We start from the raw sequence: 17,854 nt of genomic DNA, 5'->3' as shown, positions 1-17,854 counted from the left end.
GAGCTGGACGTTGGCCCTGAGTGGGTGGACTCGGGACGGTGGAAGGTTGGGTTTTTTTTAGTAGACATTAAAATTTAATAGAGAAGAGTTATATCATTTTGGGTCATAAAAATAATATAACAATGGTGATATTTCAATAGCATAGATCCATTTTTAAAAAAATGTTTTAAGAACCAGTAGTTTAAGAACATTATAACACAGTTACTAAGGAAGCTGAGGAAGGAGGACCCCAAGTTTGCAGCCTGGGCAACTTAGAAAGGCCCTGTCTCAAAACAAAATAAAAGAAAGCTGGGGACGTGGCTCAGCACAAGAGCCCTTGCCTATATACCCCAGGCCTGGGGTTTGATTCCTGGTACTGAAAAAAGAAAGCTCAGAATAAATGCCACCATCAGGTATGATCAGATGTAATCATTTAACCTCTTTAAATAGCCCCAAAGTCTTGTTCTGGGAGAAAAGAAGGATCATGTCTGCCATATTCTCTTCATTTCTTTTCTATATTATTTCTATATTTGACCTAAGAGTTTTCTTGCAGGGATATTTTTGTGGTCACTTGTCTGTTTTTTGAAGACTAGTTAAAAATCTGATGATACTCTCTAGAAAGCCGCTTTTCAGACACGTGAGCTCAATTTTGCATATGCTGAAAACAAGCAGTCACCCACACCCACCCTTTCCTCGTGACCTGACCAGCCCACAGTGCCACCGCCAGTCTCCACATTACACAGTGGAGTATCTTTCTTTTCCTTTCATCTTCATCTGGGGCTCCAGCTCCATCTTGGAGTCCTTCGTGGGTCCATCCCAGGGAGGCCAAGGAGAGTCCCACTATGAATCCCTGCCCATCAGTGCTTCAGAGTGAAGCGTCGCCGAGACGCACAGCCCTCCTTCTTCTTGGGGTTGGCATCTTCTCCGAACATGACTTTGATGAATTATTTTGATAAAAGAGCTGCTCTCTATTCTGCCTTGCTCTGAATACTCCTCTCCATATAATACCTGTTAGAGAATAAGGACTCCAGGAGAAGGGAGAGAGAATCCTGTCCTAGCGCCTTATCAAGCTCTGGCCATCTATTTGTGCCCCACTTGGGTTCTGACAGCGAAGTGCTGTGGATCTGTTCTTGTGATCTGCTGAATGTGGGGTCCACTTGGCCTGTGGCACGCACAGGACCTTCTCAGCCTGGCAGCCTCCCCAGGCTGACAGTTCATGGGTCCTACTGAGAGCCACCGATGGGTGGGCAGTGCCATTCCTGGATGACGTGCACATGTCCATGTCCTCACCCGCCCTGTGTGACCACGTCTCACTCCATAGTGGGTGGAACACAGCGATGGCTTCAAAAGATGAGACCCAAAAGGGATATTCGTGAGAATTAGAAACCAGCCACTGCAGGGAACTAACAGCATAAAAAACGCTTCCGACTCTGAGGCCCGGAAGCACCACTTCCTGTTGTGATGGACACCGTGGGTGCAGCTTGTGGGCGGCTCTGGAAACAGTGGAGGGGGGTGTGTCTAAGAAAAGCAACAGAGAGCAGCCGCACCGAGCTCAGATTCTTCCTGTGCAGAGAGCAACGGCCACAGGAAAGTCTCTGGGGTTGAGGGACTCGGGGGCACAAGGTTTGACCACATAGTCAGCCCGGCCAGGCCCCATCTGTCCTACAGTGCCCACAAATGCCCTCACGGGGCAACCAAGATCCTCCTGTGTCTGTAGACCCAAGAACCACATGGCCAAGGAAGCCGAGCCGGGTTGCCACGTCCACTCCAAAACCACTTGACTACTTAAACTTCATGAGGAAGGTGAGTTAACCAGATTCAGGTCCCAGTCTAAAATAAACTGTGCATTTCTGATATTTTAACACAGCTCAGAGGAACTGGTGACTCGCTATTACACAGGAGTAATTAATAACATATTAAATCATCACCATCTTTTTAAATATGAGAGCCCACCCTAGGGTCTCAAGGCAAGATTACTCTGAATTGAATGAAAAGAAAAAACAAAAGTATAATACCCCCATAATCATCATTTAGTATCATTTATTCAAAAGAGATTATTTTGCATAAGGATCATATCCCTCTGGGAAAAAGCAACTATTAGAAAATCATATTTAACAGACAGATCTATCTGACAGTGAGCCAGAGCTTCTCTCTGATGTTGAAGAAGTAACTTTTCCTTATTGGGTAACTAATGAGAAGTTTATTATACTCAATCTGTTTTATAGTCATTATCTTTGGAGTGTAAAGTCCTGGAGGGCAATGATGGCACATTTTCTTCAGTGATTTAAAGACTTTCCCCAGCCGGTACAGTATTAAATAATCAGGGATTTTCATATCATTTGCTATGCTTTCAGTTGGAATTAGCAGAGAATTCCCCTCAACCTGCTGAAGGAACTCTAGATATGACTTCCCTTACACAATTAAAGTCCAGAGTTAGGGGCAATTACCAAGAGTCTCAGTCACATTATGAAAAACCCAGACTCTTCCCATCTTTCCATTCCACTACCCTCAGAATGTCAGGTTTTCTAAGAGGCCAGCTCCTCTCGGGGTTGAAAGATGGTTACCAGTTCCCAGGCACCGCAGGTGGACGTGTCCGACTCTGGCTGATGCGGGCCCCTGAACTGGGTCACGTGACTACTGTTAGAGAATCACTGCGAAGCGCACATAGTTCAAAGGTTCATATGGAACAATCCAGATTTAACTCTGAGGCTCAGGAGAGGAATATGGACGACTTTATCAGTTAAGAATGGGTTTGGTTGTGTGTGATGAAGTAATAGTTGTGTGTGATGAAAATATGAAATAATTGAGGCCTAACAAAGAAAGAAATTGCCGCCCGTGTCTTTAGAGGATAAGCCTTTTTTTAGCCCGTGAATCTGATTTCGCTGAGGAGCTCCCCTGGCCTGGCTGGCCTGGCTCTGCAGCACGTGGTCAGGGGTTGGTGAGCCACAGGTGAGGTGGCTGCATTGGGTGGGTGGGTTTCTCACCTGTCTGGACCCTCCAATGGGGGAGGCAGGCTGACTGGGCTCTGCTCCCTGCTGTCCCTGACCATGCATCTCCACGGGACTGGCCTCCCCAAGCCTGCTGGTCTGAAACCGCGGACCTGCCTGTCAGCCCAGGCGCTCCTTCACCTGTTCACAGCAGCTGGGCAGTGGCCAGGTGGCTGCTTCTACAGCCTGGTGGCTCTTGGCCGGAGCCCCAGCTCTCCTCTGCGTGCCTCTCTGCCCAGAGGCTCCCCAGTGCTGTGCAAGAGCAGGGACCCAGGAGAGACAGGAAGAGCACACAGGGGTGCTGGGGTCAGGCCTGCATGGCACACGGCCACCTCGGCCGCACTCTGTCAGCCCAAGCAAGTCACGAAGCCACCCAAATGCAAGCTATGAGGAAATGAACGCCTTTTAAAAAATAAATCAACTGCAAATCAAGTTGCAAGGATCATGGATTCAGGAGGGGGAACAGTTGGGGCCGTTCTGCTAACCAGTTACCACAGGAAGGGCTCTGCTCGCCCCAGCTGTCCACCCTCCTGTTAGAGGGTGAGCCTCCTCCTCCTGGTCCAGAGAACAGCCACCACATCACATTCCAGGCTGCGGACAGGGAGGAGTGAAGAGGCCAGCAGATGGGAACATCCTCAGGAGCCTCTAAATCACTCCTGCACGCACAGTAGGCTAGAACCTCATCCTGCAGCCACGCCAGACTCTGCCAGCTGTCATCTGCCCACCACCCAAAACATGTCAAGAAAGGAAGAGGGGATGGGCAATGCACCTAGCCCAGCCACAGCACTGATAGCTTCCCACGCATATTTGTAATCTACAAAACTTCCTTGAATAAAGGGTTTAAAAACAAATTACCACCAATGATTAGGAAAAGAAATGCACGTCAATGTCGTGACTTCCAGTTTTCTTTCTGTGCACAGGTGGTAGCTGCCTTGTTCTAACCACGATCAGTAAAGCATCCCCTTGGCTCCCAGTGTAGCCTGCACCCCACAGACTGCACAATGTCCAGATACCACCGCAGCCCTCTTGAAGAGGATCTTGTCCTGTTGATTCTAAAGAAGTATGGTACAACTCCTGTCAAGAGTCCTATTGCCAGAATTTCTTCTTGTGTTCTTTTTTTCTTCCTGTTGAACCACAAAGTCATTGGAGAATAGAAAAAGCTTTTCATTTAGAGGATGTACCTGGCACAGTTTTTCATAAATCAGAAACCAACTCTAGTTAATTTAAACAGTGAAAAGATTCACTGAATAGGGTCTGAGCTGCTCACAGACTTGGTGAGAAGGCCGGAGAACATGGGCTGGGCAGGTCCCCGAGGTGTAAAGCCAACCCTGGGATCAGCTTCTGCCGTGGCTGCTGACGGTCTGACCTCTGGCTCTGATGCTGTGGACTCTCTCCACACACGCTGGCTCCTGGACGGCACAGCAGCCACCCAACCCTCTCGCCACTCCCAGTCCTTCCAGTCAGTTCTTGGCAGAAGCATCGGATTGGTCACTTTTAGGTCAGATGCCCAGTTCTGAGGGTTGCCAGGGTAATCGAACAAGAAATATCCACCTTTCTCAGCTTTTATAAAAAGCAGTTAGGCTGTTCCAGCCTGCCTTTATTCCAAATGAGAAAAACGTTAGACAAAGAATCCCACTATTATGCATAATTATAAGGCACCAGTGCGAATGAACAAGGGGAGAGGCTGGGGCGCACTCGGTGGCCGGCACTTGCCTAAGATGTGCGAGGCCCTGTCTTCAGTCCCAGCACTGTAATGGTGGCGGTGAGGGGGCGGAGGAGGAGAGAGGGCCCGTGGGCTGAACAACACTCGCTACAGAGGCCACGGGTGGCATCTGCACAGCAGCAGGCCCATATCACTCAGTTACACAGGACGGGGACCAGGGAGCAGAGAAGCAGGAGCTAACATGGGGGGTGGGTGAAATTGTGTTTTTGAAAATATGCTAATGACCAGAATTCCAGGGGGATGGGTAGGGGAGTCAGCTCAGGTGATACAACATTTTGTCTTTCAATCCTGGAAACAATCATCCAGTTAAATGCACATCTTAACGGGGAGCTTCCCAAGCCGGACCCAAAGCACCCATGGCAGTTAGCATTAAGCTGGGTACTGAGAGCACACCTGTGGTCCCAGAAACTTGGGAGGCACAGGTGGGCAGATTGCAAGTTCAAGGCCAGCCTGGGCAAATTAGTGAGACTGTCTCAAAATAAAATAAAAAGGAATGGGGATGTAGCTCAGTGGCAGTTCAATCCCACCTCCTAAGTAAACCCATAAAATAAAGTTAACAGTTAGTAATAAGGTGATTATAAATACACCCCTGGAACACTGATGGCCAATATCCTCAATTGCCAAACACTTATTAACTCCGTCTCCACCTTGAGAAGATGGGCTGCTGCATACTCCTGAAGGCTCCCAACTCTTCTGCCTGGAAGGAGGATGTCACCAATGCCACAGCTCCTTCAAACCACCCCTCAACGTGAGCCTCTTCTTGTGGTCTTGCTGGAGGTGTTATTAAATAGACTTTATAGCTGATATGGCATCGGCCTTGATGGATCAGAAGGACACTGGCCATACTCAGAACAGAGTCTCCAGGCTTCCCAACAGGTCGGCATGAATCCGTTCAGTGCTGGGGGATCCTGAGGGCCCCAGGGAGGCCTCAGCAAGGGGTGGGAGCATGCAGGAGACCATCGGCTGTTTACCAGCTTATTCCAGAATTCCTAATGAGGCCCACCTGCGCTCCTGCCAGCCACGGGAACATCAGCTCTGTCTCAGGTTCTCAGCACTTGGCAGCTGGGCGGAGATGAAGGGCCACATTCATGGTGTTCCGGATCACCAGGAGTCAGAACTGCTCGGGAACAGCACCAGGCACGTTAGCTGATCCAGGACACTTCCCTGGAGACAGGGATGATGATTCCTCTGCTTCACCACAGACCAGCAGTGCTCACCAGGTGGCTGAGAGGCGGAGTTTTCATTAGGTTGCCACTTTTCTGGGTCCTACTGTCTCTTTGATGTCTGCCTGCCACCTATGGGCCACTGTCAAGTTGTCCTTGTGTATGGCTGGATCTCTGTTGCCCAGAACAGTGCCTGGCACACAGGAAGCACTCAACAAAGAACTCCCAGGCCATCCTGAGAGGGCTCTCCACAGGAGACTGTGCCAGAGGGCAGGCAAATGGCCAGGCTGCGGGTCAAAGAGGGTCCAGGACAGCAGGTGTCCAGGAAGGGGCTGTGGGCGCTGGTGCTTTGCCTCCTCCCCAGGCCTGTCTGCCAGCAGCACAGTTGGTTTTGACAGGAAGGAAATGGCTCTCTTTTTAAATAAGCTACATTCTCACCCCCATTGTCCAAATTCAACTGTCTGGGGTTCCAAAATCCAGAAAAGCAGGAACCAAGTCTACATAACTGTCCCATCCAACATTCATACAAAGCTCTGCCACTGAGCTACGTCCCCAGCACTTTCTTTTCTTTTTTTCTTTTTTTTTTTAATTTTGAAACAGAGTCTCCCTAAGTTTCTGAGGCTGGCCTCAAACTTGTGATACTCCTGCCTCGGCCTCCTGAGTATTTGCAATTATAGGTGTGGCCACCACTCCCAGCTCCTTCACAGATTTTTAAAAATAATCATGAAGGTCCCTGAAATCTGAGCATAAAGTTCAAACAAAAATCATTGGGGGCTGGGGATATAGCAGTTGGTAGAGTGCTTGCCTCACATGCACACGGTCCTGGTTTCAATCCCCAGCACCACAAATAAATAAAAGAAATAAAATAAAATAAATAAAATAAAAATCATTGGGATGCTGTTTAGTCAGCTTTTTGCTACTGTGACCAAAAGACGTGATAAGAACAATTAGAGGAAGAAGTTATTTTGAGTCTCAGGGTTTCAAAGGTCTCAGTCCATAGGTGGCTGACTGTACTCCTTAGGGCCCAAGGTGAGCAGCACATCATGGCAGAAGGTGTGGCAGAGGGAAGAGGCTCAGCGCCCAGCCACCAGGAAGCTGGTGGGCCGGGACCACTTGTGGCTCCATTCCCTAGGGACAAAATTCATGCCCCCAAAGCACATCCCAGGGACCCACCCCCTCCAGCCACACCCTACCTGCCTACCAATTAGAGGATACTTCACTGATAAGGTTAAGGCTCTCATAACCCAGTCACTCTACCTCTGAATTTCCCTGCCTTGTCTCACACATGAGCTTTTGGGAGACACCTAATATCTAAACTATAACAGATGCTTTTGTTTGTTAGTTTTTAAATATTAAAGAATTTTTAAATCTTTATTTATTTATTTTTATGTGGTGCTGAGGATCGAACCCAGAGCCTCACATGCTAGGCGAGCGCTCCACCGCTGAGCCACAATCCCAGCCCATATTAAAGAATTTTTAACTGTCACACAATAATTGTACATATTTATGGTGTACGAACTAGGATTCTTTATTTGGAATTCATAATGGTCGGTGGGAAAAAAATAACACAGTTTTAATACTTGTGCCTGAAATTTTAGTAATTTCTTCAATTTTTAAGTCAGGCAACAAGCCATAGAACAAAAGACTTTGTTATCAATAAGAATTGCAGGTATTTTCATATCACATTACAGTGGCTAAAGATGGTATAAAATAATATTCACATTCATCACTACTTTAAAGTTACAGGAAAATGTATATTTTGCAATAAGAGTTACAATAACAACTAGACTTGCCACTAAATCTTGCTATTTGATGTGTGAATAAAGAAAATAAACATTATAAATTTGCCTTTTTAAATGTATTTTGATATCTATGTTTAATATATGTCCTTGAACTTCTGGGTATCTTCTTTTGTTTTCCAAACATGTTCTGAGAAGGGAGGAGAGTCCAGATGGTGGCTAGCAGAGGGCTGCGTTCCTAGTTGCCCCATGGCTCTGGATTCACGGCAGCAGGAGTTCACCAAAGTTCAACTTTGGACAGAGTGCCTTAGGGACTCAGAGGAAGAGTCCCTTGGGGCCGTGGTGGCAGAGGGAGAAGTGTGAGAAGCATGCTCACCTGCCCAAACCCAAAGACTGGACTGACAGGGGAAGGTACGGGCGAGGCTTTATTTCAATGACAATCTTGGAAGATGGCGTGTCTGTGGGGAGCAGGCACACCCAAGCGTTCATCCCCTAGTGCGCAAGATCCCTCCCCAGGTTCCTCCCTGGCTGAGTACTGTGGGGCGCACCACCTTCCTGAATGTTGCCCAGGTATTACTGCCTCCTATTGGGTTATTTAAAGAGATTTACCTTTAGTTGTCCCCACCTCCGTTTGTTCTCTGTGGCAGGAAGCCCCCTTGGATTAAGTGCCTTTTGGCACACACAGGTGCAGTTTATTTCTGTTGGCCTGGTCTGGCTCCTTCCATCTCACCTCGTTGGTCAAGGAGCTGTGAATTTTTACACACCAGTGTTCACTGTTTGTAACTTTATTCTGCTCTCCCCTCCAGCTGCCTTTCTTACACTTAGAGATAAATGCTGTATTTTGAAAATGGACCACCAGACTTACTATTTCTTAGGGAGAGAGAACATAGAAACACATTGATAGATTTGGTACAGAAAAGGCTGAGAGCAGAAGAGCTGCCGGACCTTAGCCGACCAGAGGCTGCACTGTGCACTGGTGCTTGGAAAGTGCTGTCTCTTGAGTGGCCACAGAGAGCTGAGATGGGAGCCATGTCCAGGTGACCATGCTGGAGCTGCTGCTGCAGAGCCAGGAGATCATAGCAAATGCTGCCAAACTGTCCACATACCTGCGGAGTGGCCTCGGGCGTTCCTAGCAGAGTGTCAGCACTGTCGCACTGTCCTGCACCAGTGGAGTGTCCTCGGCGTTTCCTAGCAGAATGCAAGAGAAAAGGCACCGAGAAGGTTGCACCCATGGATTTCAAGTTAGAAAAGTGAAAGGAGCCCAACTCGCTTCTCCTTTGAGGTGGGTGGCCGCTTGGGAACCTGGGCAGACACATGTGAACACGCCCAGGGACTAAGCCTGAGAAGGCTGTGTTCATGAGCAGCAGAGTGTGGGGGGTTGGCTCCCCACCACACAAGAATTCCTGGGCGGCTCCTGAGGTCCAGACTCCGACACAGACTGGCCACTCTCAGGCCCTGGGGATATGCTGATCTCATCTCTCCAGAGCAGATGCCATCCAACAAAGCCCCTGGGGCCTGATCAGACCGGAACCCCAGACACTTGAACACCCCTTAAAGAATTCCACAGCGCCCCACCCTGGGCGTGCAGGGTCTGGTCTGTGCAAACCAGGCCCCTCCTGATAGCACTTGCCGGTCCTTCCTACCTCTACCCCAGACTGGGGAGAAGGGAGCTGAGAGCGACTTCTGCCAGCTTCAGTCTTAGGCCACTCCAACTGGCAACTTGGTGATTAAGAGACAAAGAGGAAGGGGTTAACAATCCCCAACCTTTTCCCTCCCCAGCCCCACCCCTCAATACGTAGTCCAAGAAGAAATGGGGAGGAGGAGGGCCAGGCCTGGGCAGCGATCATCCATTCTCCTCCACTGGTTCAACCATCACCACTGCCCGGCGCACGGGTGTGTGTGTGTGTGTGTGTGTGTGTGTGTGTTCTTGGTTTGAGGACATACGTACATACACCTATTTTTTTCTCTCACTCTAAATGTAGTTATTTCTCCTTGCCTTCCCTTTTGAGAGCTAGGGTTTATTTTGGGTTTGTTTGTTTTGCTGCTGTTTGTTCTTTGTTTTTCTTTCTCTCTTGTACCCCTTTTCCCTCCTTTACTTTGTTTCCCCTATTTTTTCTCCTTTTTAGAGCTACTTCTCTTCTGCATTCTCTCTGTTCTCATTTTGAACATTGTAAATTATCTTCTGCCTTCCTATTACATTTTCTTTTCTCTTAATGAACTGTATTTTTATGATTTTAGAACTAATTGGTTTATGTAATTCCTGTCCCTACCATTCATTATATTGATATTATTGCTACTATGGATGACATAATTGACACCTGCTGCTTGCTTTAATGCCAGGTCTGTTTCATGGTTATGTATTATTTTTGCTGTTGGAATTGCTGATCCCACCATTCCTGTTTACGTGGTAAAAACTGATATCGTAGATGTCATAGGAGGAACTGTGTATTTATTTTGAGGCTGTATATTCATTGGATGCTGTTATCATTTGCCCACCCCCATAAGGTGCTGGGAACCTACCGGGTAGAGATTCTGCTGCTGAACTAGACTCAGCCAGAATATGGTGCACCTTGCTCCGCACACAAATCAAGGACATTCAAACTTCAGCTATACTCTAATATACAGAATAGAAGAGACATACACCCCAACTAACAACCAAGCCCTTAGGAATGGCTAGGGGTGGGCCCATGAGTCCCATTCATGGACACTGCTGCTATGACAAAAACAGAATTTATACAAAGGCTGTGGAAACCACACATCACAGGTGGGGAGGCCTCAATCTAGACTGCTCTAGGACACTTTGGCAAGAAAGAGCTGTGCCCTAAAAAGGCCCATACTGAAGGGAAGAGAAATGCATCCCAATGGATGCATAAAACCCAACACAGTAATATAAGAAATATGAAAAACAAGGTAACATGAAACCTTCTAAAATTCATAATTCACCAGCAACTGACCCCAACAATATTGTAGCAAATGAAATATCAGGTAAAGAATCCAAAAGCATGATTATAAAAATGATTAATGAATTCCAAGAGAACACAGAAAAACAGCTGAATGGATTAAGGAAGTCAGTAATGGGATATGAATGAGAAATTTGATAAGGAGAGAGAGAGATATTGAAAAAGAACCAAACAGAAATCTTGGAAATGAAAGACACAGTATGTCAAATCAAATGATCACAGTTGAAAGTCTCTCTAATAGAGTAGACCATGATAAAGACAGAATCTCAGAGTTGAAAGACCAGGCCAGTCTTGAACATTCAGAGAGTATTGAAGAAAAGAAAATAAGTACCCATGACCAGAATATACAAGAACTCTGGGACAACACTAAGAGACTGAATATAAGAATCATGGATTTGAAGATGGTTGTGAGATGCAAGATAATATTATGGATACCCTCTTCAGGAAAAAAAAATTCCAAAACTTTGAGAATGAATGAGATGGATCTAGATACAGGAACATTCAGAACTCCCAAGTAAACAAGATCAAAAAGAACCTCTCCATGACACATTATAATTAAAATGTTAACATACAGGACAGAATTTTCAAAGATTCCAAAGAAAAACATCAGGTCACATTTAGAGGAAAGCCAATCAGAATTACTTATGATTTCTCAGCACAAACTCTAAAAGCCAGGAGGCTTGGAATAATGTGTTCTAAGTTCGAAAAGAAAATAATTGTTAATCACAATTGCTATATTCAACAAATCTATCCTTCAAAATCAAACAAGAAATAAAAACCTTTAAAGATAAGTAGAAATTAAAAGAATCTCCTACTACTAAGCCTATACTACAGAACTTATTTAAAGAAATACTTCACAGAAAAGAGTTAAAAAATAAACCCCAGGGCTCATAAATGAAAAAATCTCATTTGAAAAGTCACTAAACAAATGAGAAACAGAACCAAATTAATTTGTCCATTAGAAAGAAATCAAAATGGCAGGAATTAATAAACATCTCTCAATAATAACATTGTAAATAATCTCAACTTTCCAATGAAAAGACATAAACCAACAGAATGGATTAAAACAAGATCCAGTGTGTTGTTAGCAGGAGACTCACCTTACAGGTAATAGGCATAGGCTGAAAGTGAAGGGATGGAAATTGATATACCGTGCAAAGGGAGCCCCCAGATGAGTGGAATAGCTACTTTCAGAGTCCAAAAAGCAAACTTCAACCAAAATTAATCAGAAGAGAAAAAGAAAGTGACTTCAAACTGCTAAAGGGAACAATGTGACAAGAAGATATAATAATAGCAAATATTCATGCCCCAAACAATGGTGCACCTATTTACATAAATGACACTACTTAGATTATAGCTTCATATAGACCCCAGAAAAATAACAGTGACTTATTTAAACACATCTCTTTCACCAATAGATAGGTTGTACAGATATAAACTCAGTAAAGACTCTTTGGACCTGAAAAATATAAATCAAACGGACTTAAGAAACATCTACAGAACATTTCATCCAACAAGATTTATTTTTCAGTGGCTCATGGAATCTTCCCCTAAAAGATCATATTTTAGACTCAAAACAAACTCTTAGCAATTACAAAAGAATTGATATATGCTGAGAGCCATTGCCAAGTAGGAATGACGCATTGCAATTTCTTTGTCAGCCTACTCCATGTTGCTTAGAGGAAGGACTCTCCATGGTGGACCCAGGTCATTTGCAGTGACTTTGCATGAAAGGTGACCTTGCTCAAGGACCAGGGTGGATCCAGGTTTAGGGTGGATCAGGGTTTAGGGCGGATCGGGATTTAGGGCGTTCCGGGTTTAGGGCGGTTCCAGGTTTAAGGTGATTCCTGCTAGGAATAGGGCTAATCCTGCTGCCTCAGGCGCCTTGAGTTCCCATTGAGTTCTCGCGGGATTCAGAGAGTATTTGGGATTCAGAGCCCGGTAGAGAGTGTGGATTTGCCCAGAACGTGTTTGTAGAGTGCCGGTGTGAGTTTGGGAATAAAGAATTGCTGTTTGAATCTACAAGGCTGTGAGTGGCTCGTGATTTTGTACCCAGCCAGACTGCGGCAGATATAATTCCTTACATCTTATCAGATCATAACAGAATGAAATGAGAAATCAACATCAAGGGGCTGGGCTGTGGCTCAGTGGTAGAACACTCGCCTAGCATGTGCGAGGCACTGGGTTCAATCCTCAGCACCACATAAAGATAAATAAATAAAGGTAAAAAGATAGACTTTCAGAATACTTGGAGATTGAACAATATACTTTTGACTTATAAATGGGTGGTAGAAGAAATCAATGGAGAAATGTTAAAAATTCTTACACTCAAGTGAGAATAGTAACACAACGTACTAGAAACTCTGGAACACTATGAAGGCAGTTCTAAAGAGAAAGTTCATAGCTGTGAGTGCCTACATCAGAAACTCAGAAGGATCCCAATAAACCAACTAATGATGCATGTTAAGGTCTTTGAAAAAGAAGAACAAACCAATTACAAAACCAGTAGAAATAATTAAGAAATAACTAAGATCAGAGCCAAATTAATAAAATTGAGAATAAAAAATGCAAAGGATCGATGAAATGAAGAGTTGAAAGATTAAATAGGATTGATAAACATTTAGCCAAACTAACCAAAAGAAAAAGAGGAAGCCCAAAATTATAAAATTAGAGAAGAAAAAGGAGAAATACCACAGACATCATAGAAATCCAGAGGATCATTAGGTACTATTTAGAAAACTCATTCTCTAACAAACTGGGAAGCCTAGGAGAAATGGATACATTTCTAGACATATACATCAAAATTATGAGTTTAACAAATATAGAATTTTAAAAGTTTCTGACTTTTTTTTTTTTTGAGGTGGTCCTGTTCATGAAATCTGAAAAGAGTCAAGGGAACATAGACAAATGAAGGGGGTTTATTTTTCCCTGGAAGAACTTCACAAAGACGCAGCTTCATTGGTCTCCTTGGGAGAGTCCCCCAGGTTGGGGTCCCATTCTAAACTGGTTTTTCTGGTTTCTTGGATAGCAGCCACCAACTTTTAGCCTGACATTGAAAAATCTTTAGACCATTTTTTAGTAGTTGGGAGTTATTCATGCTTGTAAATACTGAGTGACAAAAGCCAAATTTTTAGACAAAATTATGCTTTTTGTTATACAATTTAGGAATAATAATTTTATAAAACATTTTAGTTTTAATCTGTCCTCTATTGGAAGTGACATGATTTACCCAGTTGGCCACCTGGCCCAGCTCCTAAATGAAGGCAATCTCTAGAATGCCTTTTTCTTTTTACCTTTGGCTTTTACTTTTGATAATTCTTTTAATCCTGTTGGCAGCACTTTACATTTTAATGCAAGCTGTAGTGAGCACAGTTAAAACCGTTTTAACCATTTTTTCCCATTAGAAACAAACTGAGGTAGAAATTAACACAGAACACAAAGGGAACAAACAAAAACAAGCCAACAGACAAAGTCCTGAAAATTGTTAAGAAAACAAGTTAAAGGGGTCCAGGTAGAGACCTCTGTAGTGCTTCCTTGTCTCTGATGTCGGTGGAGCGAAGGAGTCCTGGTGAAAGAAGAGCGGTTATGGGAACAAGAAAAGGGCCCAGCACAACACTCAGATAGAACAGGACAAACGGCCGGCCAGCAGACACAGGACAAATGACAAACAGCAAGAAGACGCTGGAGAAACGACAAACAGCCAAACAGACACAGGACAAGCAACAATGGCTGAGGTCACCTAGAGAGACCTCTAATGGGGCAGAGAGCCCGCAAACAGAACAAATGGCCGGCGAACTGACACTGGACAAATGACCAACAGCAGAAGACACTGGAGAAATGACAAACAGCAGAACAGACACTGGACAAGCAACAATCCCTGAGGTCGCACAGGGAGGCCTCCGGTGGGACAGAGACGACGTCTCGTCCTGCCCCCAGACAGATGAGGCCTCCCAGGGAGGCCTCCAGTGGGCCCCAGATACAGACAGATGAGGCCTCCCAGGGAGACCTCCAGGGAGACAGTGACAACGTCTGTCCTCTCCCGGGGAAGGTGTAAGCGACTGCGTCCAATCTGACCTTTTCCCCCAGAGAAGAGTCGACTCACCAGAACTGACAGCCGGCAGGAGGCTTTTCAGAGCGTCCTAGGACGGATTGGAGTCGTCCTCGGAGTGAGGCTGAGGAACGTCTCTCAGGAGCTCCCCTCTACTCTGGGGCCGAGGTCCAAAGGCCAGTCATTGGAGGCAAATTTGGCGTGAGGGTAGGGAAGAAATGGATCCAGGGCGAGCCCCCAAATGTTATAGTTAAAGCTTCGTCCCAGGGTTTCATGAACTGACATCCAGACCACTCACGTATCATCGAATCAAGCCTTTATTGAAGCACACCGGTGGCGGCTGACCAGAACATAAAGCTGTTCCCCTGATAAGCCCCGAACAATTGCAAGGGCACTCCTTATAAGCCTGAAAATCGCAAAAGGGATGTTCGGGGGGTCCAGCCAATGCAAGCAAGCCAGGTTACAGAAGCAGGACAGTGCAGTTAAGCGGAGGGAAGCCTAACCAATCACAGTTAGCCCAGTCACCCCAGTTACAGAAACAGAGCCCCGTTACCCTAGTTACAGAAACAATACCCCATTAGGTAGTTCCGTGTTCTTAAAGGTTTCTATAGCAAAAGGAAAGGAACATCTTGCTCCAGTCATGACTCTTCTACTTGGCATGGTTGTTTTACAGGATGAAGTCATACAACAAAATGGAGTCACATTTGCTCCTGCTATCACAATGTGAAATGAGTTTTAAAATATTTAGCACTGGTATTAACAATGAATCTACATTTTATTTATTTAGGCTTTGGGAATTGAATTCAGGGGTGCTCTACCACTGAGCTATATCCCCAGCCCTTTTTATTTTGAGACAGGGTCTTGCTAAGTTGCTGAGACTGACCTCAAACTTGCAATTCTCCTGCCTCAGCTTCCCAAGTTGCTTGGATTGCAGGCATGTGCCACTGAAACTGTTCTTTTTTGTGAACATTTTAAAACTACCTGATTAATAAGAAGAAGCCATTTACTCTAGGATCAGAGAGTGAGATCTGGGGGCTGAGGAAACAGGAACTACCAGCACAAGTCTGGAGGGTGTGCTGGTTAGTTTTGCGTGTCAGTTCGTCTAGGCACCGCACCACTGTTCAGTCAGACACCAATCTAGGTGCTCCTGTTTTTTGATTTTTTATTCTGTGGTGCTGGGATCAATCCCAGGGCTTTGAACATGCCAGGCCTGCACTGCACATATGCACGTGATTAACATGTACAATCAGGTGACCTTAGGTAAAGGAGGTTTCTCTTTATACTGTGTGGTCAGACACAGGTTTCTCAGAGAAGAGATTGCGTCTCAAGGCCTCAGCATTAAATGATTCCTGCTTGAGTTTCCAGCTTTGCCAGCCTGCCCTGTGGGTTTTGGATGCATCAGCTCCACAATCGTATGAACCCATTTCTTAAATAAATCTTGATTTATCTATCAATTGACCAATAGAGATACATTGAAAGACATCACTATAGATATAGATACTGGGTATCTACACCTAAAATCTAGTACACCTAGATTTCCATATAGGACATAAAGCTGTGTGCTTATGAATTATATAACAGTAATAGAAATAGCAAATTCATGTTTCGATAAAGAGATGTGTTCCTCCGTGTGTCTGTCTGCTGAGATCTCGCCGTTGGTCCCGTGCTGGGTTCTGAAGAGCCTGTCCTGCTGGGTTGCCCGTTCCCACCACAGATTCCGCTTCTCCAAAGAGCCTGAGTGAGAGAGGGTCCCGAGCAACAGGAAGCAGGCCAGCCCTGCTGCACACCAAAGAGGAGTGAGGGGCGTGGGTCGGCAGGAGAGTGGCCTGCAGTGAGGACAGAGAGGTGGACATGGTCAGCCTACCCTAGGCTCTGTAATCATGCAAAGCAAGAATCCGCAGGAGAGCAGATAGACAACAGGTCAGATGAGGAGAGAAAGAAAACCTTTATGGATCTAAAAATTGGAGCAAGTGCCTATTAGATTAACAAATATTCCAGAGATCAGCAACCCTCTTTTTGGGTGAAGCTGTGTGAAGGCAAGACTCTCAGATGTCTCTGGTGGAAGAGACGAAGAGCACAACCCCTGGAGGAGAACTGGGCCACGTCTGTCAGAATGACACAGCCACCCTCCCGTGACCAAGCATTCCCGGTCAAGGACTCAGCCCCCGAAACCTGACCCCTTGCCTCATTTGACTGGCTTCTCCTCAATAAAAGGGGTCAGCACGTGCTCATTCTCTCTCTTTCTGCAGACCCTTAAGGTCAGAGGCGCCATCACAGGACGCCCAAAGAAAAAGGTATCTCTGTCTCATGTGTGATTATTTCGCATGGCCCAGTTCCCCTGGAGGGACCCTGAGTGTTTTAGTAGCGAGGAACGCGACACCGTCCACTGGTGGTTTTCCCAGTGTGGGATTTGGGACTGATTCCTTGGCAGTTGCAGAGCTCTGACATGCTTCCTGGTGTGTAGGCTAAGAGTGGGGATGTCCAAAAGGAATCGAAACCCTTTGCCCAGATAGTAGGTAGAAAACACAGCATTTCTTCCAAATAACAGCAGAAATCAGCATGCCCTCATGAATGGAAAGTGGTTCCCATTCTTCTAATTTACCAGTCTGGCTCCTGTGGAAACTAGAGGATAACCAAACGAGGTCACAGTAGCCACGGTGGCAGTTGTGGTACCTTTGCTAGAGAAGATTAATCTGGCCTCATATACATCCTAAGCAGTCATTGGTTTAGTGAATATATTCTTTTCTATCCCAATCAGGACATGGAACAGTTTTGTTCTGTACCTCTTTTAACTTTTCCATTTTCTATCATAAGAGAGCCTAAAGGGATCCGGGACATGTGGATATCCCACTGTCACACTGGTACATTATGATGATGGCATGTTGTCATAAAGGTACACAAGCAAGAAGTGACAGCAAGCTGGAGGCCTTAGGAAGACATGTGCTCCAAAGGGTACAAGGTACACCCTGAAGAGCTTAGGAACCTGCTACATCTATAAAACATTTACGTTTGGTTATGGGGTTGTGTTGGAACAGTCCCTGTAAAAGACAAATTATTGCTTCCTGAATTACCTCCTTCTATGCCAAAGACGTGCATCAGCAGACAGGCTTTGGGCTCCATGGCTTATGTCCAGACGCACTTCTCAGGTGGAAGGAGGAATGACCATCGGCTTCAAACACAGCCCAGAGCAAGAAGGGATTCCGTAGTAGGTCCAAGTGTTGTGCATACAGTTTGCCACGGAGCCCCTTGAACTGC

General features: G+C 45.6%; 1 long non-coding RNA gene across 1 annotated transcript; it reads left to right on the top strand.

The window, feature by feature from the left end:
- Positions 1-1,547: 1,547 nt before the first annotated feature.
- LOC114108238 (uncharacterized) lies at positions 1,548-4,137 on the top strand. Its single transcript, XR_003585451.2, has 2 exons — positions 1,548-1,782; positions 3,887-4,137. It is a non-coding gene; the product is annotated as an uncharacterized lncRNA (long non-coding RNA).
- The last annotated feature ends 13,717 nt before the right edge of the window (positions 4,138-17,854 follow it).

Source organism: Marmota flaviventris, chromosome 7, assembly GCF_047511675.1.
Source record: "Marmota flaviventris isolate mMarFla1 chromosome 7, mMarFla1.hap1, whole genome shotgun sequence".
NCBI classification, from domain to species: domain Eukaryota; kingdom Metazoa; phylum Chordata; class Mammalia; order Rodentia; family Sciuridae; genus Marmota; species Marmota flaviventris.
Note: the sequence above shows the minus strand (reverse complement) of the source record. Positions and strands in the feature narration are given on the sequence as shown.